At 47.4% G+C, this 24,696-nt stretch overlaps 1 protein-coding gene and 1 pseudogene across 1 annotated transcript in view; one reads left to right on the plus strand and one right to left on the minus strand.

Annotated features, from left to right (window-relative positions):
• LOC137427111 (E3 ubiquitin-protein ligase znrf2) overlaps positions 1-24,696 on the minus strand; it is a 298,968-nt gene that overhangs the window by 13,341 nt on the left and 260,931 nt on the right. The window lies entirely within an intron of this gene.
• LOC137429335 (zinc finger MYM-type protein 1-like) lies at positions 2,711-6,972 on the plus strand (annotated as a pseudogene).

Consider the following 24,696-nt stretch of genomic DNA (forward strand, 5'->3'; position numbering starts at 1 on the left):
AAGAACAAGCGTATTCGATTTTGGTTCCGGTCAGAACCAGATCCAGATCTGGCCATAAACTATGGATACACAGTTGTTGACTGTGGATACACAGTTGTATCAGTGGATACAAACCATAAACTGTTCAGCCAGGTTTTACGTGTTCCTCCCCGACCTCCTGATCTCGGGATACCTCCGAACCCCGAGAGGAGCCACGGCATAAAAATGTTATTCCATGTCAAAATCAATATTGAAACCACACCAATGGTTATCAACAAACAAATAATATATTAAAAATCACACAGGAATAATGATACAACAATGATAGCAATCAACAATACAATCAATATATCTTAAGATGGTACCATCTGTTAAAGTAACATAACCCACTGCGCTCCCAGTGAATGGAAAAGAACACTCCTCAATGTCTCTATATCTCAAAGATGATCCCGGCGATGAGGCGAGTAATGAGGTGCAGGCAGAGCATGGACCGTGACGTGGTCCTAACCAACATCAAACTGGCGGCGGAAAGGGAAATCCCAAAGGCGCGATCCAGACGTGCACGTTCGCAGTTCAATCAGCAAACCGCAATTTATTCTTCAAATGCCGCTTTCACACACACACATCCCCGGCAGATGACCGGAGGGTGAGAAAAGCTGACGTGTAACAAAACCTTTTTCGGTGAACGCAGCGCGCGGTGCAAAATGGCCGACGGCTCTTACGTGAGTCGAAGCGCCTAGGCGAGGATTCTCCGGAACCTCAACGCCTATACCTGACTATGCAGGATTCTCAATACTCCAGCGATAACACCTATCGCAAGAAATTCCTTTCAAGGACTCAAAGTTCACTCGCGACGTTCGTTCGACCACGCTCGCTACGGAGCTTCAAGACACGCGTCTTCTCCGACTTTCTCCTCACGCCTTCTTCCTCCTCCCCTCTATTCTCGTCTTCCGGTTCTCGATCCGGCTTCCTGTCTCTTTTTTACCATGAGCGCTTTCAACCTTTTAACCACAATAACCATTTCCCTTAAACAACAATAACCATAATACCTAGAACCAGGAATGTCTCAAGTGGATGAAAACCACAACCACGGAAGTGCCAAATCCGTAACACAGGCGAAGGTATGCTCTCTACCGAGTGCCGTTCTAGTTTAGTAATATTATTACCCCACAAGTGCGAAGCAAATAGGTGGGTTAAGCAATTGGTTCACTCTGTCTTTTCTCTCTACAGTCCTACAGACATCAGTTTTTTTATCGAAGAACTACTTAATTTCAATTGTATACGATATTTTGAACATTGTAGAACACGAATCAGAACTTGAATCTGTAGTTTAGAAGTACTTGGGCTCAGGGCCGGCACTACCATTAGGCCAACGAGGCAGCCATCTAGGGCGCAGACATCAGAGGGGCGCATTACTGAACCTTAAAGGGTCACAGCTTTATACAAATTATTGTTTTAAGAAAAAACATAATAAAAGGAAAATATAATAGTTCATTGTTCATAATAGTGTAAGTGATTAATTTTGAGCATGTACGCTTCGTGGCATATGTCACATCCTGTTTGAAACTGACGTACTGACATAGCCTCCTCCCATGCGCCTTCTCCCATACGTCACATCCGGCTTGTTCAAAATGCTGCCGCCATTTCGTCGTTGGGCGCATGGATTGATCATCGTCAGAAAAACGGGAGATTGAATTGTTTGCTGATGTGAGATTCGAACGGATCGACCACAATTCTCATTTTGTTCTGTACCCTGGTCAGACAGAGGTTTTTTTCATTACCTGCATATTCGAATACAGCAAGTATCAACCACCATCCTGTGTCTTGCTTAATTCTTCCCGTGTCACAATAGTTTATAGTTCATTGTTAGTTCATAACCAGTTTATTGTTTTCAACACTAACAATACTGTTAAACTTAAATCAATTTGGATCAAAATGATCTCATATATTTTTATTTCTTTTCCAGTGAGCTATGGTTGATAAAAAACGACCTTCTGGAGCCCAGTACCGCAAACGAAAGGCAGAACAAGTCAAGGAGCAAGCAAAGCAAGAGGGGTTCTTCCTGAAATACCTTCGTACACAGAAAGCAAATCAAGAACATGAATATGACTGTACTCTTGTTGAAACTAGCACTGGGGGAGCTGAATGTTGTGCTCCTACTACAAATGAAATAAACTCTAAGACCGAGGTTTCACAAATTGGAGATATTTCTGGAAAACACACAGAGGAAAAAGAGGATTTCAAGAAAAGTGAGAGTACTGCAAAGTCTGCAAAGGAAGATGGTATTGTGCCTGATTTGAATTACAGTGACCCTGCCAAATGGCCCTACTGTTGCAGTGATAATTTGCGACAGCTTATAATACAACATGGACCACAGCAGGTTGTATCACATGATTTCCCCAAAGACTCAAAAAACAGAAGATTTTCTCCTATATGCTACCAGAGGAGACTGGCAAATGGTAAAGAAGTGTGCCATCAATGGTTGATATAGTCAACCTCAAAAGATGTGGTTTTTTGTTTTGGCTGTAAGTTGTTCAACAAAAGAAATGGTGCATCATCCCTACAAGAAACAGGTTCAAAAGACTGGAAGAACATTGAAGCAATTCTTTCTTCACATGAGAGGAATACTGACCATTTAGAAAACTATCAAGCCTGGCGTGAACTTGAATTGCGCTTATCTAAAGGAAAAACAATTGATGCTATTAACCAGCAGAAAATTAGGCAAGAAGAACAATATTGGCGACAAATCTTGCAACGCTTGATTGCTTTGGTAAAAGTTCTTGGCATGCAAAACTTGTCATTCCGTGGTACAAATGAAAAGTTGTACAGTGCTAGCAATGGAAAATTTTTTAAGTTTGTAGAATATCTAGCCCTTTTTGATGTTATCATGAATGAACATTTGCGTAGAGTTAAAGATCAAGAAACAATGGTTCACTACCTAGGAAAAGATATCCAAAATGACCTTATACAGCTTCTAGCCGGTGCTATAAAGCAGCAAATTTTAACACATACAAATTCAGCCAAATACTATTCAATTATTCTGGACTGCACACCTGATGTTAGTCATATTGAGCAAACTAGGGCATTGCCCGTACGTGGGTGCCCGTTCCTTGCCAAAAAAAAAAAAAAACGCTACCCGTACGCTCTACCCCGCCCGTACGCCCGTAAACAAAAAATAACAACGCTCTTCGCTTCCGCCCTTCGCTCTGACTGAATTGGGAGAAATAATGCGCATAAGAAATCGAATTACGTACCGTAATGGCGGTCAGCTCGTAACGCGCACACTGTCCGGAAGTTCGCATATCGCATATCTATCTATCTATCTATTAATGCCCATTTATTCAATTATCGCCAACGTATTTTGGCTTTTTGCAATTTAATCGCAAGGAAAAGTAGAAAGAGAAGAGGGAAAAAAAGAAAAGCCTTGCCTTGCTGCAAACAGCTGCTGCAAACAACAACAACATGGAAGGCTGCACTGTCCGGAAGTTGGCATATCGCAGTTACGATTATTTTAGTGTTAATGGCCAATTATTCAATTAGCGCCAACGTATTTTGGCTGTTTGCAATTTAATCGCAAGGAAAAGTAGAAAGAGAAGAGGGAAAAAAAGAAAAGCCTTGCATTAACGCATTAACGCTTGCATTGCATTAACGGTTCGGCACACGTGATAGCTCGCTGCTCTCTGATTGGTTGAAGCGTTTTTTGGACATAGCTCGGTAGGTACTTGTCCGATTAATTACAAACCTTGAAAAGGCACATCCTCGGGTCCCCAGCAATATACCTGGCAAGTTTCAAGTATATCGGACCCGTGGTTGTCGAGAAACAGCGGTCACAGACACACAGACACACAGACAGACACACAGAGATTGCTGGAATTATAGATAGATGACAATGATTGTACGTTTTGTTGATGTAATCAAACCATCAGATAATGAGATGTCTGAGTCTGAAGTTATAAGAGAACATTTCTTGGGATTTGTTCCACTAAAGGAGACTACAGGTGCCTTTACAGCAGAAACTCTTCCTGAACAGCTTGAGCAAATGGGATTACCAATTGAAAATCTGCGTGGTCAAGGTTATGATAAATGGGAGTAAAATGAAAGGCAAAGAAAATGGCGTACAAAAGAGAGTCCTGGACATAAACCCACGTGCCTTTTTGTGCCCTGCAATGCACACTCTTTAAACTTGGTAGTCAATGATGCTGATAGATGTCTGGAAGCAACTACTTTCTTCAGTTTGGTTCAACAGATCTATAATTATTTCTCTACATCGACTAATCGTTGGCAAATTCTAACTCGCCATATGTCAGACTTAGGCATAACTGTTAAGCCATTGAGTGAAACAAGATGGGAGAGTCGGGTCGATGCTTTGAAACCACTGAGATATCATCTTGGTAATATATATGATGCTTAAATAGAGATCTTTGATGAGACAAGCCTAACAGGTTCATCTGGAAATACTTCCCGAATTGAAGCCAAGGCCCTTGCTGGTGCAATTAGTAAGTTCAAGTTTGTGGTATCCCTTGTTACATGGTACAGCATCCTTTTTAAAGTCAATCTTACAAGCAAGCTACTGCAAAATAAGGAAGCTGATTTAAATTCAGCTACAAAACAATTGCAAGTGACTAAGAATTATCTTGTGGACTGCAGGTGTGATGAGAGTTTTCAACAAGTTTTGACAGATGCTACTAAGATTGCAAAGGAACTAGAGATACTACCAAATTTTGAGACAGAAGAACAAGTTAGAAACAGGAGAAAGAAATGGCAGTTTGAGTATGAGGCCCAAGAAGAGGCACCACAAGATCCAAAGCAGTAATTCAAAGTAGGTTTCTACTGTGCTGTTTTAGACATGGCCATACAATCTGTTGAAGAGAGATTCCAACAGCTACAACAATATAATTCACTATTTGGCTTCCTGTATGATGTATACAGTATAAAGATAAAATCTACTGAAGATGTACTTAAGGACTGCAAGAATTTGGAAAAATCATTGATGCAAAATGGAAACAAAGATATTGATGCTGAAGATCTGTGTTGCGAACTTGCAGCAATAGTTCGAAGACTTCCAAAGTCTATGCCGCCACAAGAAGTACTTCTCTTCATATTACAACAAAAACTCCTGGATAATGTGCCTAATGTTTCTGTTGCTTTAAGGATCCTTCTCACACTTCCAGTATCAGTGGCAAGTGATGAACGTAGTTTCTCAAAGCTCAAACTTATAAAAATTTACATACGCTCTACAATGTTGGAAAAGAGACTAGTTGGCTTGGAAACTATATCAATTGAACATGCCCAGGCATCAGCACTTGATCTGATTGAATTTGTGACAAAATTTGCAAAGGAAAAGGCACGCAAAGTAAGATTTTTATGTCGGAAATTGAAACTTTTATGAGACGTTTTTAAATCTGTTTGTCTGTTTCTTTTTTGTTTCTCTGTCTGACTGTAAGCGAAATATTGTGGTTTAACCATAAGAGGTTTGCTGGCAGATCTTGTGCGACCTTACGGAATATTTCGGGGACAGAACACCGAGAGAGCTGGGGGAGCAAGGCCGGAGACGAGTCGGTAGAAGACAGAAGACCACCAACCTGCCTGCGGTGAGTGAGTGAAAGGCCCTCGGAGGTAGCTTCATTGCAGGAGATTCCAATGATTCTGAAAGCTTTGGTTTCAACCGCGTGAAGCCAAACTAGGTGAGAGGCAGGAGCACCGGCCCAGAGGGGGGAACAGTATTCCATTGAGCTGCGCATGAAAGCCTTGTATGTGGTTCGGAGCTCAGGTGTGCCAAGGAAGGACTTCGCACAACGGAGGATGCCCAGTCGGCGACTGGCTTTGGAGGCCAGCTTGGAAATGTGGTTTTCCCAAGAAAGATCATGGCAGATCGTGAAACCCAAAACCTTGAGCGACAGAACTTCTTGGAGAGGATTGTTGAGAAGGTAGATGGGAGGGTTTTCCAGTCAGTCTTTTGGAGAGACATAGTAAGAGTGTGAGATTTGTTAAGATTGAAAGACATGTTCCACTTGTTTGACCAGTCTGTGATTTTGTCCAGGTCTGCAGAGAGTGAGGAGGCTGCAGACTGCCGATCTGAGGGATGAGGAATGGAGCAGCAGAGAGTGGAGTCATCAGCAAAGAGATAGAGGGGATTTTCCAGAGAGTTAGAGAGATCATTGATGAAGACCAGAAATAGCACAGGGCCCAGAACACTACCTTGGGGAACTCCAGCCAGAACATGAAGGGGAGATGAGAGAAATCCATTCAGGGCCACATGTTGCCTACGACCAGAGAGGACGTCCGCAAGCCATAAGTAAAGATTTCCATGGATACCATAGGAGGAGAGTGTGGTGAGCAAAGAAGGGTGCCAGACCGTATCGAAGGCACGTGATATGTCAAGGGAGGACAGCTCTGATTTCCTGTTTGGCATTGAGGACCTCGATCCATTGTTGAGACAGCAGAAGCAGCATGTCCAGAGTAGAATGACCTGGTCTGAATCCAAATTGATGATCAGAGATCAAGCCATTGGAGAAGAGGAAGGATTTGATATCTGAAGCAATGATGGATTCCATAACTTTGCTGATAATTGGGAGCAGGCTGATTGGTCTGTAGTTGCAAGGATCTGTTTTTGCACCTTCTTTGTGCAAAGCGGTAATGTTTGCTGATTTCCAAGATGCTGGCAGATGACCTTGAGAAAAAGAGAGGGTGAAAAGAACAGAGATAGGGTGAGATAGAGCGGAAGAGCAAGATTTTAGGACCCGTGGGCTGATGCCGTCTGGTCCAGTTGCAGAATCAGAGTCGAGGTTTAACAAAAATGTCTCCACCTTGTCAGGAGAGAAGGATACAGAGTCCAGGAGCAGTTGGGTTCGACTGGGTTAGTTGGGAACAGAGAGAGATGGGTTTGGGACACAAGATTTTGAGGCAAACACAGAGTTGAGGCATTTGGCTTTGTCACGTGCGGTGTCAACTGTGTAGCCATTTGAGGTACTGAAACTGCAACCACAGTACTGAAACTGCTCTCCTCAAAATCACCAACGACCTTCTCCTCTCCTCTGACGCTGGCAACCTCAACATTCTCGTCCTCCTCGACCTCAGCGCTGCCTTTGACACCATCGATCACACCATCCTCCTCACCCGACTTGAATCCACCTTCAACGTTACCGGCACTGCCCTCTCTTGGATTAAATCATACCTCTCTGACAGACACCAGTTCATCTCCATCAATAACTGCAAATCCCCCACTGCTCCCCTCCCCCAAGGTGTCCCCCAAGGTTCAGTTCTTGGCCCCCTCCTCTTCATCCTTTACCTGTCCCCCCTCGGTCACTTGATCCGCCGTCATGGTCTCCAATTCCACTGCTTCGCCGATGACATCCAGCTTTTCATCTCCACCAAGTCCGTCTCCACCGACACCCACTCTATCCTGACAAACTGCATCACTGAAATAAAATCCTGGCTTCAAATCAACTTCCTCAAGCTTAATTGTGATAAATCTGAAATAATCATCATTGGCCCAAAAACACTCACAAAATCCACCCATAACTTTGCACTCAACATCGACGGTATCCCAGTATCCACCTCCCCTCACATCTGGAATCTTGGCGTCATCTTTGACCAAACCCTCTCCTTCGACAAATACACTAAACAGATCACAAAGTCAGCCTTCTTTCACCTGAAAAACATTGCCCGTCTCCGCTCATCCCTCTCCTCCATGGCTGCAGAAACCCTCATCCACACCTTCATCACCTCCCGTCTGGACTACTGCAATAGCCTCCTCTATGGTTCACCCTCAAAAATCACCAATAAACTCCAATACATTCAGAACTCCGCTGCCCGTCTACTCACCCATTCCCGGACCCGTGACCACATCACCCCCGTCCTTTACAAGCTTCACTGGCTCCCCATCCCCCAGAGAATCCAGTACAAAATCCTCCTCTTGACATACAAAGCCCTCCATAACCTGGCCCCATCCTACCTGGCTGACCTCCTCTCCAGACACACTCCGACCCGCAACCTCCGCTCTGCTGGTACCAACCTCCTGACCCCCTCCATCCGGACCAAATTCAGATCCTGGGGGGACAGGGCCTTCTCCATCGCTGCTCCCACCCTCTGGAACTCACTACCTCACACCATCAGAGACTCCTCCTCACTCACCACATTCAAAACGTCACTAAAGACCCACCTGTTCAACACTGCATTCAACATTCAACCCACAGCATTTAACCTCTGACTATCTCCTCTCCTTCTCCCTCCTTTTGCTTTAAATATTTCCCTATTGATTCTTGTCTTTTTGCAATTGTTGTTTTCATGTATTGTTATGCATTATGTTTTCCACTCTGTCAAAGCGCCTTTGGGCTACTTGAAAAGCGCTATACAAAATAAATGAATTATTATTATTATTATTATTATTATTATTATTATTATTGTGCCATACCCGACCTTCCTGCACATGTGGAAATGGGATGGAAACGTGGTGATTCAGGATTAGAGCCGATTCTGGTGTCACTGAGTCCAATCCCAGAAAGTTGCCTCGAGATGATTTGTTGTGCATGCCAGAAGCAATGCAAGACTCTACGCTGCAAATGTCGCTATTCAGAGTTGAGGTGCACATCAATGTGTGCCTGTCAGCAACAGAGTGATGATCAGACCCCTTGTATGAAATTGATGTAGTTTGGTAAAACAACATGTGTGACATTCCTGAATGTTTGTCCTTCACGGCCATGTATACTTAATTTTAGAATAAATGGTTGTATGAAACATTGTCTTATGAAAACCATTTCCCATTTTATAGTGTCCAATTTCAATATCAGATTGAATGTCTCTTTCAATGTCGCCAACCATAATATAGACGAGACGGGTTTATGAAAAAAGGGCATGCATAAGCTTCTAGGTGCATTTTGGGGTAAATGTTGTGAAGTTAAAGTAAAAGAGCTGAATGTATATACATGATTTATAGTGCGTATCAAAAAAAAGGTAATCCGAATTCAATGGGTTAATATGCTAAGGTTATTTAGTTTGACAATTTACATGTGGTTTACCAATTATGAGGAGATCCTCAGCTTTCCATTGATGCCTTTCATGCATCATTGCTGTCACACATGACCGAGTACATGTTCATTGAAAATGACAAGTTCAAATCGCATTTTTACAAGTTTGGCTAATCGGTGCAAGACAGTTTGAAATGGACACATTACTTGTCGACTGCCAAGTTGATTATGTAGAATTGTTAAGCTGGTCTGGTAATCGTCGGTTGCGTCATCCTTTGTTTAAGATGGGTATTTAAGATGGGCCTACAGTGTATGGGTCTAGAGACAGTCTGAGTCATTGAAAAGATGGTTCAACTTACGACTGAACAGCGGACCTTCATGGTTACAACCTTTCACCAAACTGGAAGTTTGCAGCAAACTCTTGATGCATTCAGGGAACGTTTCCCAGAACGGGAGCCTCCAGCAGCCAAAACCATCTGGGCGAATGTTAGAAAATACCAAGAGCATGGCACTAGCCTCAACCGCAACAAGGAGAATTCTGGTAGGAGGCGCACTGGGCGGTCGGAAATGAACATTGCAGCAGTAAGGCAGCAAGTTTTGGAGCATCCTAGGGATACCAGTGCAAGACGAAATGGGACAGGATTGCCTTCAGCAACATTCAACCGAATCACAAGACTGGACCTCCACCAACATCCACATCGGATTCACATCCGGCATCAACTTATGCCGGGGGATTTTGCCAGGAGGCTGGTGCTTGCCGGATGGTTGATAGCACGTTGCGAAGCAGATGTCAATTTTCTGCGGTATCTCGTTATCGGCGACGAAGCTGCTTTCGCCATGGACGGCAAGGTCAATACCCATAATGTTCTTGAATATGCACCGACAGGACAACCCCCAGAATTTAATTTTGACACCAACATTAATCGACAAAAGTGGCCTGTTTGGTTGGGACTTTGTGGAAGTGGTCTGATGATCGGACAATTTTTCTTTCAAAGGAATGTCAATGGTAATGTTACATATTTATGTGAATGTATGTGGATTACCATTCAGGTCTTTGCTTATCCGTGTGTAGTATATTAAGGGTTGTTGTGATTGGAGGGTCAGGAGCCCTTCTGAACCAGTGGCCGGAAACGGAAGTGACCGGAAACGGAAGAGGAAAAGACACGAGGAAGAAAAGGGACGAGTAGGATTCTTCCTCGCCCCGCTCCGACAAAAGGTGGGATCGACCTTGCGCTGCGTGGAAAAGCGGCGTTCCGAAGCCTGTCTGGCGAGAGGAATCACCGGGACGTGTACCTGCCCGGTGGAGACGTCAAGTTGACGTGGGGCCGTGCATCGACCGCGTCTGGCATCGTTCGCGGCACCGTCTGAACAGACGCGTGCGGGTCGCCCGTTGGGGCCTAACACGCCTGGCAAGCGGCGTGGGGCTTTTGGCTTGCTTTCCCGTCCCCGCGTCGCGTGGCCGCGAGGGGCTGTAGCCGGGGTGCCGGGTACCGGGTACGATACCTGCCCGGTGGAAACACGTCCACCCGGGGTTCGTTCAACCGCCCGAGTGCGGCGACGCCGACTATCATCTTGGTCAGGAGGGGCCCAGAGACATTGTGCGGGACCGAGACCAAAAGGGTGTCGTGAGTACTCACCGGGACACACGTATATAAGATGGCCATCTTACTCATAGGGAATTGATTGTGGCTGGGGAATTGTTGATGGTAGTGTATTGTTGATTGCTCGGGGAAAATCTCCGTGGTTGTGTCATTGAAATATTGTTGATGGTTGTGTATTGTTGATGGCTCGGGGAAAATCTCCGTGGTTGTGTCATTGAAATTGTATGGTATCATTACCATTGAAATATATCCTTGAACGTCAGTTGTCTCTTGGGTGAAATTCATATGGATTGCGTGGCGAAAGCGCATATATAATACAGCTTTCTGGCGAAGTTCCTCTCACGGTCCGGGGGTCACTGAGACCAGGTATTCACCGAGGGGACCACGTAACAGAATTGGGGGCTCGTCCAAATTACGATTTGCGGTTTCGCAATTGGGTCTACGTCCGGGATTTAAAATTGTATAAAATAATAAAATAATAATTTTTTATTAATTAAAATTTATTAATTAATTATTAATTGGTAATTTTTTTTGGAGAAATTGGGGTAAAGTCTTGGGTGAAGGTTAACAGGTGTTAACGATAGGCACCATGGCGTTTGTGGCACAGAACTTTGGGGTAACCCCGAGTGAGGCACAGTTCCGAGCGTTGCTAAAGTCGGACCTCTTGAAATTGGCCAAACATTTTAACTTGGAGGTCCGAACTAATTTGAGGAAGGCAGAGTTGCAGGCCACGGTGATACAATCTATGGTGGGATTAGGAACATGGGACGAGTTAGCCTGGGAGTGGCTACCCGAAGAACCAGAAGACGTTGAGCTCCGGAAACTGGAGTTGCAATTACGGAGCCAGGAACGGATCAAAGAAGAAGAAAGGAAAGCAGAAAAGGAAAGAGCAGAAGAAGAAAGGAAAGCAGAAAAGGAAAGAGCAGAAGAAGAAAGGAAAGCAGAAAAGGAAAGAGCAGAAGAGGAAAGGAAAGCAGAAAAGGAAAGAGCAGAAGAGGAAAGGAAAGCAGAAGAGAGGAGAGAAGAGAAGCAAGCAGAGGAAAGGAGAGTGGAACGAAAACTCCAGGAAAGGTTAAAAGAAGAAGAAAGGAAAGCAGAAAAGGAAAGAGCAGAAGAAGAAAGGAAAGCAGAAAAGGAAAGAGCAGAAGAAGAAAGGAAAGCAGAAAAGGAAAGAGCAGAAGCAGAAAGGAAAGCAGAAGCGAGGAGAGAAGAGAAACAAGCAGAGGAAAGGAGAGTGGAACGAGAACTCCAGGAAAGGTTAGAAGGGAGAAAAGCGGAGGAGAGGAGAGCTGCAAGGGACCTCGAAGCAGAGGAGAGAAAAGCGGAAAGGGAATTAAAGGAACGTGACATGGAGCTTCAGCAAGAAATCAAATTCAAGGAGCTGGAGTTAATGAGAGAACGGGGAGAGGCACCACCCTTGCTGACGGGGTCGACACCTAACCAGAAAACCTGGGATGTGGGCAGACATGTGAGGCTGGTTCCACCGTTCAGTGAAAAAGAAGTCGCGAAATTTTTTCCACACTTTGAGAAAGTGGCTCGACAATTAAACTGGCCGGAGGAGGCCTGGACCATACTCGTGCAAAGTGTGCTGGTGGGGAAAGCTCAGGAAATTTATTCGGCGCTACCAATGGACCAATGTGCAGAATATGAGGTACTGAAGAAGCACATCCTCAAGGCCTATGAGTTGGTTCCGGAAGCTTACAGGCAAAAATTCAGGAATGCCAGGAAGAGGGAGAGTGAGACCCATGTGGAGTTTGCCAGAGTGAAAGAAAACATGTTTGATCGGTGGTGTGAGTCAAAAGGAGTCGGGAAAGACTTCGAAACATTGCGGGACTTGATCCTGGTGGAGGAATTCCAGCAGTGTGTCCACGAGGACATCAAAGTGTACCTGCAGGAAAAGAAAGTACCAAAGTTGTGGGACGCAGCCACCATGGCAGATGATTATGCCTTAACCCACCGAATAGGGGTCCACGAACCTAACTCCTCGCCTAGATCTCCGCAGGGGAGGTGGGGAACAGCAGGTGCGGAGAACGACCATACATGGCGGCGGCCTCGAGATGATTATGGGGACAACTATGATATCCCACCTGTTCGAAATCAGAGGGATGCGGGCCCAAGACAAACTTATAGTTCGGGGGGCCCGAGGCAGACCACGAGTTTTTCCTCCGGGCCTACTTGCGCTTTTTGCAAGAAACCTGGACACTTGATGTCCAGTTGTTACCGCATGAAAAGCGAAGACCCAGAGCGGAGTCCGACTACTACGACTCCAAACGCAATGGCCATTGTGAGAAATCGCCATCAAAAGGGTTACCAACCATTTATTTCAGAGGGGTTTGTGTCACGGGATGGAGCCTCGACTAACCGGAAACCGGTTAGGATATTGAGGGACACAGGGGCACATCAATCTTTAATGCTTGAAGGCATTTTGCCATGGTCCGAGGAAACGGCAACGGGGGATAGTGTTCGTTTACAGGGGATCGGGGGCGGTGTTAGTGCTCCCCTTCATGTCATCCATTTGGAGTCCGATTTGGTGTCAGGACCGGTCACCGTCGGTTTACAAGCCACGCTTCCTGTAGAGGGTGTATCTGTGGTTATCGGGAATGATTTGGCCGGGGGTCAAGTTTATGGTAACCTGAGGGTTGGTAAAGAGCCCAGCAGGGAAAATAACGCCACACCCGCTCGGGATGGCGACAAAAGTGCCAAGTTATTTGTAGGGGGACTGAACTTCAAAACAGAGGAAGAAGTTCTGACCTCTGTCTTCAACAGATAAGGGCCGCTGGTGGAAGTGCGGTTGGTAAGAGACTGGGAAACGCAACAGTCAAGAGGGTTCGGCTTTGTCACGTTTGCCAGCACAAAAGACGCCAGAGAGGCAGAGAAGAATTGGAATGGCAAGGATTTGGAGGGTCGGACCATAACAGTAGGGAAGGCATTTCGTAGGCGGCGAGAGGTCTACAGGAGAGAACAACTGGGCGGTAGTTTTGGTGGTGGCCGCAATCAATATTATTATGTAGGCTCCCGGAGTTACGGCCGCTCCCGAAGGAAGGATTGGCAAAGTAGTGGCCGAGAAGGAGACCGCTATTCATGGGACTACAGGGACAAGTGGTCCCACCCTAATTATTAGGGAAGTTCTGAGAAGTTGAAGCACTGAATGCGGCGGAGCCGCCGAGCCAAGATTCCTACACGGATTAACCGTGAACGCCGTTCCTAAAGGCGTCCATGTAGTGAACTTTCATGCACGGACTAACCGTGAACTCCACGTTCCTCAAGGCGCCCATGTAGAGAACTTTCCTGCACGGACTAACCGTGAACTCCACGTTCCTAAAGGCATCCATGTAGTGAATACTCGGCTTGGCCTCCCAGAAAAAGTGCTATCGAGTGGCGTAACTTTGGATCTTTGATCAACACCTTAACCTTCATTCACAAGAAACTGGCGGTCAAAGTCAGAGGGTCATGAGATGGAGTTTGATTTGGCAGGGACAATGTCGTTGCTGGTGCTTAGTCCAGAGTGAGTAATCTGGAGGGGTTGTGGTGAAATTTTGGTTGCTTTATTTTTAAGTGATAACTGTGCCCGGGGGCAACTGATAATGTGGGGGGGTTGAGTTATCTGGTTTGTTTCTCCAAATTGGCCGGCAAAGAAAGTTTTCGCTGGGTTCAAACTTTCTTTCTTGAAGGGGGGGAGTGTTACATATTTATGTGAATGTATGTGGATTACCATTCAGGTCTTTGCTTATCCGTGTGTAGTATATTAAGGGTTGTTGTGATTGGAGAGTCAGGAGCCCTTCTGAACCAGTGGCCGGAAACGGAAGTGACCGGAAACGGAAGAGGAAAAGACACGAGGAAGAAAAGGGACGAGTAGGATTCTTCCTCGCCCCGCTCCGACAAAAGGTGGGATCGACCTTGCGCTGCGTGGAAAAGCGGCGTTCCGAAGCCTGTCTGGCGAGAGGAATCACCGGGACGTGTACCTGCCCGGTGGAGACGTCAAGTTGACGTGGGGCCGTGCATCGACCGCGTCTGGCATCGTTCGCGGCACCGTCTGAACAGACGCGTGCGGGTCGCCCGTTGGGGCCTAACACGCCTGGCAAGCGGCGTGGGGCTTTTGGCTTGCTTTCCCGTCCCCGCGTCACGTGGCCGCGAGGGGCTGTAGCCGGGGTGCCGGGTACGATACCTGCCCGGTGGAAACACGTCCACCCGGGGTTCGTTCAACCGCCCGAGTGCGGCGACGCCGACTATCATCTTGGTCAGGAGGGGCCCAGAGACATTGTGCGGGACCGAGACCAAAAGGGTGTCGTGAGTACTCACCGGGACACACGTATATAAGATGGCCATCTTACTCATAGGGAATTGATTGTGGCTGGGGAATTGTTGATGGTAGTGTATTGTTGATTGCTCGGGGAAAATCTCCGTGGTTGTGTCATTGAAATATTGTTGATGGTTGTGTATTGTTGATGGCTCGGGGAAAATCTCCGTGGTTGTGTCATTGAAATTGTATGGTATCATTACCATTGAAATATATCCTTGAACGTCAGTTGTCTCTTGGGTGAAATTCATATGGATTGCGTGGCGAAAGCGCATATATAATACAGCTTTCTGGCGAAGTTCCTCTCACGGTCCGGGGGTCACTGAGACCAGGTATTCACCGAGGTGACCACGTAACAGTAACAGGTATATGCAGATGATCAATGATGAAGTTTTACCGCAGCTGGAGGAGAACTTTGAGCGACAGGTTCGTGGTGTCTTCAGATATCTCTGGTGGGCCCAAGACGGCGCCCCAGCACATCGTCTTATCGCTGTCCGAGATCGACTGAGGGAACTCTTTGGAGACCGAGTCATCGTCCTCAACCATGCAGTGGAATGGCCGCCAAGATCACCTGACCTCACACCATGTGATTATTTCCTTTGGGGACATTTAAAGAACAAGGTGTTCGTAACTACTCCCCGTGATCTTGACGAATTGCAGGCCATGACAATGTGCTTCGACATGAAGTGGATGCTTTCCGCAATGACCCGGCTTTGGTGAGACGAGCAGTTCATGGCATGCTCCGCCGCTGTGAGCTTTGTGTTGAAAGGGGAGGTGGACATGTTGAAGGTGTGGGTGCATAAAGGCCAATCATTCCTGAGAAAAGTTCACATCTGACGTTCTTTTTGCACCAATTATCCTGACTTGCATCGATTAGCTAAACTTGTAAAAATGCGATTTAAACTTGTCATTTTCAATGAACATGTACTCGGTCATATGTGACAGCAATGATGCATGGAAGGTATCAATGGAAAGCTGAGGATCTCCTCTTAATTAGTAAACCACATGTAAATTGTCAAAATAAATAACCTTTGCATATTAACCCCTTGAATTCGGATTACATTTTTTTTGATACGCACAATATAAATGCTTGTTCAAAGAAATTGTCGAAAAATGGCAATTTGGTGGCCTTTTGTTTATGCTAATTAGAAGGTCAAAAACCCAAAATTCGGCTTGGGAACCGGGTTATTCCAATTCAGCATATGCTATTTATTTTAAAAAGTAAGGTTCCCAACTTTTACCCAAAAATACACCTGACATTCACATTTCTCAGAAATCCGTCTCGTCTATGAGATGTTTAATTCACCAATAAGGTCATTCAATGTTTTAACATTACAATTAGTTGTGTGCTAGGGATGGTGAGCACACACACAGCACATTCAGCAACTCATGGAGTTGTGGCCCAGATTGGGTGGTTACTGGTTAGAGTAAACACAAAGGCGTAGTGATGGTGGGGCGACGGGACATGGATGAGGCGCCAAATGACATTCTCCCCCACACCCCTCCCCCCATTTGGTTGTATATAAATTACAATACACCAGACTTGTATTGTAAATTAAATTAAAGAATTTACATGAGATGTAAATTAAAGAACTGTGGTACGTTTTACGTTACTCCGTGCTACATGACAATGTGCTATAGCGATGTTTACAAACTCTTTCCAACCGGGTTAACAATTTTCGTAATTACTAATCACCCCCACACAGTAAATAAATCCGTGTTAGTAATTATGGGGCTGTTGGCTGCGTAAATCTCTTATCTAATTGTTTTGTGAATCTTCGTGTGTGTGTGTGTGTGTGTGTGTGTGTGTGTGTGTGTGTGTGTGTGTGTGTGTGTGTGTGTGTCTCTATTACGAGCCTTAGGACATATGCAGTGATGATAAAAAGTAGATAAAGAGAACCTCATTAAACAAATAACACAGAAAAAAAAAGTTTTTACACTACTTTTTTTTTGTGGGTTACTTTTTTACACTACTTTCTAACAAACAAACTAAACTCTACTTTTTGAAAAACTACTTCCGTCGTTGGCAGAATTAATTATGAAAATACACATCTATAACAGCTTTACAGATGGTTGGAGTGGGGAGAAAGTAAATAAATAAATAATGCCTTACGAATGCGGAGGCGCCCACGCCATTCCCAAGGAAATATGCTGCCCTCAAATTTCGAGTGCATCATCCTGCAGATGGAAAAAGCTTCAAAATATTAACGTATGACAAGATGAACCTGATGAACAAAATGCAGAATTTCTTTGGTTGTTCTTTAAAACCATTTTGCCATTTGTCAATACAGTTGTGGTTTGTGTTATTAAATTCACCATTCGAAATATATATTATAATATATGTATTTATAAACTGAACATCAAAATAAACTTATCCCTTTCATTTTTTGAAATGTGCAGCTTTACAAACACGTTTCTTCAATTGTAATGGCTGATTATGTAGCGGGAACTTCATTTCAATCACCTGGTTGATCAACAATGGCATGCTGGAGTGGTTCTGTATCGGGATCTTTCCCTTTAAATAATGACCCTCATAATGAAATCCTTCAGTTCTCGTGGTTAGACATTCATTTACTGCTGTCTATAGTCACTCTAGACTCGAGGCTTCTGACAGGGAAAACAACAAGAAAATTCAGATGCCACGCCTGACATCTGAACAACGTTTAAGGGCAATTGGGATGCTTGAGGCAGGTGTAAGCCAGTGAACAATTGCTCAACGTCTTGGTTGCTCACGGCCTGCAATCGACATCTTGCACCGAGGAGATCAACGGCTGTCTATCGGCAAATGCTCATTCAAGGCTTTCAGGAGGAGTGGGACAGACTTCCCCAGGACCGCATCAGACGCCTGGTACAGAGCATGCGTCGGAGGTGTACAGCCTGCATCACAGCTCAGGGAGGACACACACGATATTGAGGACTGCTGTCATTTTGTCCTTGACTGTTCGGAGTGTTTTGTCCATTCCTGTGTCATTTTGTTTTGACTGTATTCAGGTGCGTGTCTTTGTGTTGCAGTGCTGTGACTTTTGTTGCTCCACCCCTTGTGATGTTCATGCTTTTTGCTCTTTTGTGATTGAGGCAACCTCTTGTTTATTGACATGTGTTTAGTAAAGATAGCTGAACTTTACCTCTGTGTTCAAATATTTTTAATTTTTGCATGGAGGATTTCAATGAGTGTCCTTTTAAATATTTGATGTTTGTTTTGATGTTCAGTGTATGCAGTCATGTGAAAAAGTAAGTACACCCCATGTAAAGTTTTGAATTTTTCAACATATTTCAACATACAGTTATTTGATCTTCATTTCAACAATATTGATAGATAAAGGTGATATAATATAACAAATATCATGAAACATTTACATTTTGTAGTCCATTGTATAATTTAAATAAACATAAATGCAAATTTCTCATTTGGAAAAAGTAAGTACACCCCATGAAATGTTTTTAAAATCTTTTTATCATATGTGGACATATCAATATTTAATCTTAATTTAAACAGTATCTTTAGATAAAGGTGAACTAATTGAACAAAAAAACAATGCAAAATTGACTTTGCAATAATTTATTCAACAAAAAATTGTTGCACAGCATGCACAATTGCATGCACAGCTCGTTTCAAATCCCCCCACAACATCTCAATGGGATTTATATCCAGGCTTTGACTTGGCCATTCCAGAACCCTCCATTTCTTTCTTTCCAGCCATTCCTTGGTGGATTTACTGGTATGTTTAGTGTCATTGTCATGTTGCAAGGTCCACTTCCGGTTGAGCTTCAACTCTCTGAAAAATGGCCTCACATTATCCTCAAGCACGCTCTGGTACAATGAATAATTCATAGTGGATTCTATGATGGTGAGCTTCCCAGTCCCTGATGCAGCAAAGCTGCCCCAAACCATAATATTTCCACCACCATGCTTTACAGTTGGTATCAGGTTCTTGTGGTCAAATGCTGTCTTTGGTTTTCACCAAACATGTCTTCTGGTACTGTGGCCAAATAGCTCTTCCTTTGACTCATCTGTCCAGAGCACATTGTTCCAGAAGTGCTGGTCTTTGCCTAGGTGTTCATTGGCAAACTATAGTCTTGCCCTGATGTTCTTTCTGGACAGCAAAGGTTTCCTCCTGGCACACCTCCCATGTAGATCAAATTTGTGCAGCCTCTTTCTAATGGTAGACTCGTGCACTTTGACATCAACAGTGGCAAGAGCTACCTGTAGGTCCCGTGATGACATTCTGGGGTTCTTGGAGACTTCTTTCAGCATCTTGCGGTCTGCTCTCGGGCTGAACTTGCTGGAGCGGCCTGGCCTGAACAAGTTGGCAGTTGTTTGGAATCTTCTCCACTTGTAGATGATCTTCCGGACAGTCGAATGATTGATTTCAAATTGTTTGGAGATCTTTTTAAATCCCTTCCAGACTCGTAGGCATCTATAACCTTCTTTCTGAAGGCTTCAGAGAGCTCTTTTGATCTAGGCATGGTGACGCCGCACACTTCAACAACAAAGAGCAAACCAAATTCAATATCTGAGGTTTAAATAAGACAGGTTCCTCCAAGATCCTCTCTAACGATGTTCTAATCATTTGCACCTGAGCTGGTGCACCTGATTCTAATTTTAGGTATTTGAAGTAGTGATAAATGTAGGGGTGTACTTACTTTTTCCACATGCGAAATTTGCATTTATGTTTATTTAAATTATACAATGGACTACAAAATGTAAATGTTTCATGATATTTGTTATATTATATCACCTTTATCTATCAATATTGTTGACATAAAGATCAAATAACTGTATGTTGAAATATGTTGAAAAAGTCAAAACTTTACATGGGGTGTGCTTACTTTTTCACGTGACTGTACATATTTTATTTTCAACGTCTTATTTTCAAAGAGTACTCACAAAGCCACCAAATACGATGGTGTCGTGTTTGTCGCTCCTCACTGGTACAGTGCTCAGTGTTTGCGGCATGTTGATGATGGTGTGTTGTTTGTCGCCTCTTTCTTGTACCCTGCTGAGTCTTTGTGCCATTCCAATGTTGCTCAGCTTGCATTGCTCTGACACTTTGTCCTTCAGGTGTTTGTTTTATTCTTCAAGTTGCTGACGACGCTTATTCAATTCAACCACCTGGCAAGTGAAGAAAGCATGACTGCAAAAGAGGAGTTGAGGTGATCAATCATTATGAGGTACAAGGAGATGAATGTTCAACAGTGCTGCATTTGACACAGTTGGCCATAATCTACCACAAAAGCAATTCACAAACTGCACCTTTTTCAAATCAGATTTTGAATTTGTTGGTTCATCAGACATGTCATATTACATGTCAGTCATGTCATATTGCATAGGTATCTGTATTGTTGGTTCATCAGACATGTCATTTTACATGTCAGACACGTCATATTACATAGGTATCTGCTTATTGTTTCACTTCTTTTATTTTGCTCTTTATCTGCATCATCCACAGCTTTCACAAATCTATATATATATTTGAGCCGTGTGTGTTTGTGTTTGTGTGTGTGTGTGTGTGTGTGTGTGTGTGTGCACACAAAATATGTACCACTCTACATGTCACATATAACATGTTTGTATGCAGTACAACATGTGCACAATATGTATCTATATTATTATAGGCGAAGGTGATTGTCTGTCTGTCTGTCTGTCTGTCCGGGGGTGTGGCTTACTCCGTTTGCAGAGTAGCTCCACCCATTCTTGGAGAGGCTTCATGTAAACAAATATCCACCATTTTATTACCTCGAATGGCTTTGAGGCCTGTTTAGTTAGGCCCGTGCTGTCTTTCTCTCTCACACAGGTTTATTTCAATTCTAATTCGATATATCAAGTTATGAAGTGCATGATGTTTCAATACATTGTGGACGGATTCGGAATAAACTTTATGGACAGATCGGGTGTGTGCCAAGGACGAATTGATGAGATTTTGGTGAAGATCCAAATCCGGATACTATATATATTTTAGTTTCCAAGTGATTCTTCACCATTAAGAGATTGGGCTAAAACGATACATAGCATTGAAGGAGCTGGGGCTCCCACGTCGATCGGAAGAATGGACGCGACAAAAAGCTGGAATTCATCCGAGTTGCTTTAATCAAACCAAACACTCAGGCACTCTGAAAAGCCCGTTTATCGGGCAGCAATATATATACATATTATCCCGGAGCGTTTGCCCAGGAAAGGCGAGAGGGGGCGTGGCCCAGCGTCCCGACCGAGGCCTGGCAAGTTGAGCGCGGGCCTGCCCGGGCGTCCTGGACGAGCCCGGCATGGTGATTGCTCCGCGTCCTTGATAGGTGCAAGGCGATTGTGAAAACCCAACGGTAGCCGCTACACACGTCCCCCCAGAATCGACTTGCACCGGCAGGGTCAATTTGAGGGGGGTCCTGATGACCCGGCCGAAGCGAACCCTGGCGGGTCGTGGGAGGGGGTCCGGTGTGGTGGTGGGCGGTCGAGTGGGGGGCACCGTGGACGGGGGGCGGCCTCGCCGCGGCGGAAGGGCCACCCGTGGTGGGTGGTCGACGTCCACGTGCGCCGGCTTGAGGCGGTCCACCGCAATCCGGTCCGACCTGCCGCCGATGTCGATGACGAACGACTTGTCGTCCCGTCGCAGCACCCGGAAGGGCCCGTCGTACGGCGGCCGGAGTGGCCCCCGATGTGCGTCGTGACGCACAAAAACATACTCCGCTGTGCGAAGTGCTGGGGGGACGTAGGACTGGGGGTCACCGTGGTGGGATGTTGGCACGGGGGCAAACCGTCGGGCGGCCTCCTGGAGGTCCGAGCGCTGGTGAGCCGCGGACCAGAGACTGGTGGCATCGGGCACGAATTCGCCCGGGACGCGTAGCGCCTGGCCATAGACAAGCTCGGCGGTGGATGCCTGGAGGTCCTCCTTGGGGGCCGTGCGGAGGCCCAAAAGGACCCATGGCAGCCGGTCGGCCCAACCGCCGTCTTGAAGGCCGGCCATGAGCGCGGCCTTCATGGAGCGGTGGAATCGCTCGCACAACCCGTTTGCTTGGGGGTGGTAGGCCGTAGTACGGTGGAGCTTGACCCCCAGGTTGCGGGCGACTGCGCCCCACAGCTCGGAGGTGAACTGTGGTCCGCGGTCTGATGAGATGTCCGCCGGTGCGCCGAAGCGGGCGACCCAGGTGGCGATGAAAGCCTGCGCCACGTCGGCGGTGGTGGTGGAGACGAGGGGAACGGCCTCCGGCCACCTGGTGGTCCTGTCCACCATGGTGAGCAGGTGTGTGAACCCCCGTGACGGGGGGAGGGGGCCCACCAGATCCACGTTGACGTGGTTGAAACGTCGTTCGGGCACGGTGAAAGGTGCCAGCGGGGCCTGGGTGTGTCGGTGGACCTTGGCCCGTTGGCAGGCCGTGCAGGTGCTGGTCCAATCGCGGACGTCCCGACGAAGGCCGTGCCAGACGAATCGCGCCGACACCAGCTTCTGGGAAGCTTTCCGGCCCGGGTGGGAAAGGCCGTGGAGGGAGGCCAAGATGCGGCGTTGCCAGGTGACGGGCACGATGGGGCGAGGCTGGCCTTGGGAGACGTCGCAGAGCAGGACAGTGTCCGCGAAGGGGATGTCGGCCAGGCGGAGGCCCGTGTCCGCCGCCCGGAGGGCTTGCACTGTGGTGTCGGTGGTTTGGTCCGCCGCCATAAGCGCAAAGTCCACGCCCAGGTGGAACGCGTTCGCGCTGGCCCGGGAAAGACAGTCGGCCACGGCGTTGTTTTTGCCGGCGACGTGCCGGATGTCCGTGGTAAACTCCGACACGGCGGAGAGGTGGCGCTGTTGGCGGGCCGACCACGGCTCCGTGACCTTGGCCATGGCATAAACCAACGGCTTGTGGTCGACGAACGCCGTGAAAGGTCGGCCCTCCAGGAGGTGGCGGAAATGGCGGACGCCCAGGTGTAGACCGAGGAGCTCCCGGTCAAACGTGCTGTATTTGAGCTCGTTCGGCCGGAGCTGCCAGCTGAAAAAAAGTGAGTGGCTGCCAAACCCCGTTCACCCATTGCTCATGTACGGCGCCCACCGCGTAGTCGGAGGCATCCGTGGTGAGGGCGATGGGAGCGTTGAGCACCGGGTGAGCGAGCAGTGTTGCGTCGGCGAGGGCCCGCTTTGAGCTTTGGAAGGCCGCATCCATTGCTGCGGACCAGGCGATGTCTTGCTTGGCCGGCTTGCCCCGGAGGGCTTCGTAGAGGGGCCGCATGAGTTGAGCAGCGCGGGGCACGAAGCGGTGATAAAAATTCACCATTCCCAGGAATTCCTGCAGAGCCTTTATGGTGCGGGGACGCGGGAACGTGGTGATGGCCTCGACCTTGGTTGGCAGTGGCACGGCCCCGTTCTTGGTGATGTGGTGGCCCAAAAAATCAACGGCCGTCGTGCCGAAGTGGCATTTGGCCGGGTTGACGATGAGGCCGTGCTCGCTGACGAGCCCGAACAGTGCTCGGAGGTGGAGGAGGTGCTCGGCCCGGGACGTGCTGGCGACGAGGATGTCGTCCAGGTAAACGAAAAGGAACGGCAGGTCACGCAGCACGCCGTCCATCAAGCGCTGGAACGCCTGAGCTGCGTTCTTGAGACCAAACGGCATCCGCAAGAATTCGAATAAGCCGAACGGCGTGATGACTGCCGTTTTAGGGACGTCGGCCGCCCTGACAGGTACCTGGTGATATCCCCGTATGAGATCAATTTTCGAAAAAATGGCCCGTCCCGCCAGACGGGCGGAGAAGTCTTGGATATGCGGGATCGGGTACCTGTCGGGGGTGGTAGCGTCATTGAGACGGCGGTAGTCGCCGCACGGGCGCCATCCACCCCCCGGCTTTGGCACGATGTGCAGTGGCGAGGCCCACGCGCTATCGGAGCGCCGCACGATGCCGAGGTGCTCCAACGCGTCAAATTCGGCCTTCGCCACGGCAAGCTTGGCTGGGTCGAGGCGGCGGGCCCTGGCGTAGACCGGCGGGCCCGTGGTTGGTATGTGGTGCTCGATCCCATGCCGTACTGCGACGGCCGAAAACGTCGGCCGCGTGAGGGCCGAGGCATGCCAGCTCGGTCGGCGCGGAGCTGCTCAATGTGCATACCAGGGAGCTGAAGGTTTCGGCGTTGATTAAACGACGCCGTTGGACGTCCACCAGCAGTCCGTGTGCGCAGAGGAAGTCGGCGCCTAGCAGAGCCATGGGCACGTTTGCGGTTACAAACGTCCAAGCAAAGCGTTGGCCGCCGAAGCAGAGGGTGACGTTGCGCGGGCCGAAGGTGCGGATGGTCGATCCGTTGGCCGCAACCAAGGAGGGGCCGCAAACCGCGGATTGCCTGTCCTGGTCAGAGGCGGGTATGACGCTCAGTTGGGCGCCTGTGTCGCACAGGAAGCGCCGTCCGGACGCTTTATCCGTGATGAACAGTAAGTTGCCCGTGTGGCCAGCGCTCATGGCTGGTAATGAACGCCGGCCCGGCCGTTTCCCGGCCTGCCGAAGGTGCACGGGGGTCGGCATGTCCGGGCCTTCTGTCCGAACCTGGCATGATAGTAACACCACGCTTGGTCAGGTGGAGGCTCTGGTCGTCGTGCTGGAGGTGGTCGGCTCGGTGTAGCGGCCGCCAATTGCGTCGGCAGTTCGGTCGTCGACCGTGCCGGGTGCTCGGGCGCCATGGGTGTTGCGTCGGACGGCGGTGGGTCCCATGTCGCCGCTGCGATGCGCTGTCCTGCGGCGGAGATCTTGTCGGCTTCTCTGGCAAGGGCCCGGGGATCTGTGATCGTCGTGCTTGCCAGGGCGAGGCGTACCGGGTTAGGCAGCTGACGGAGGAACAGCTCCCGGAACAGGAATGCCGGAGAGTACTCGCCGAGCAGTGAAAGCATGTAGTCCATTCGCTCGGAA

Source organism: Myxine glutinosa, chromosome 5, assembly GCF_964187855.1.
Source record: "Myxine glutinosa chromosome 5, kmMyxGlut1.1, whole genome shotgun sequence".
In the NCBI taxonomy this organism is placed as follows: domain Eukaryota; kingdom Metazoa; phylum Chordata; class Myxini; order Myxiniformes; family Myxinidae; genus Myxine; species Myxine glutinosa.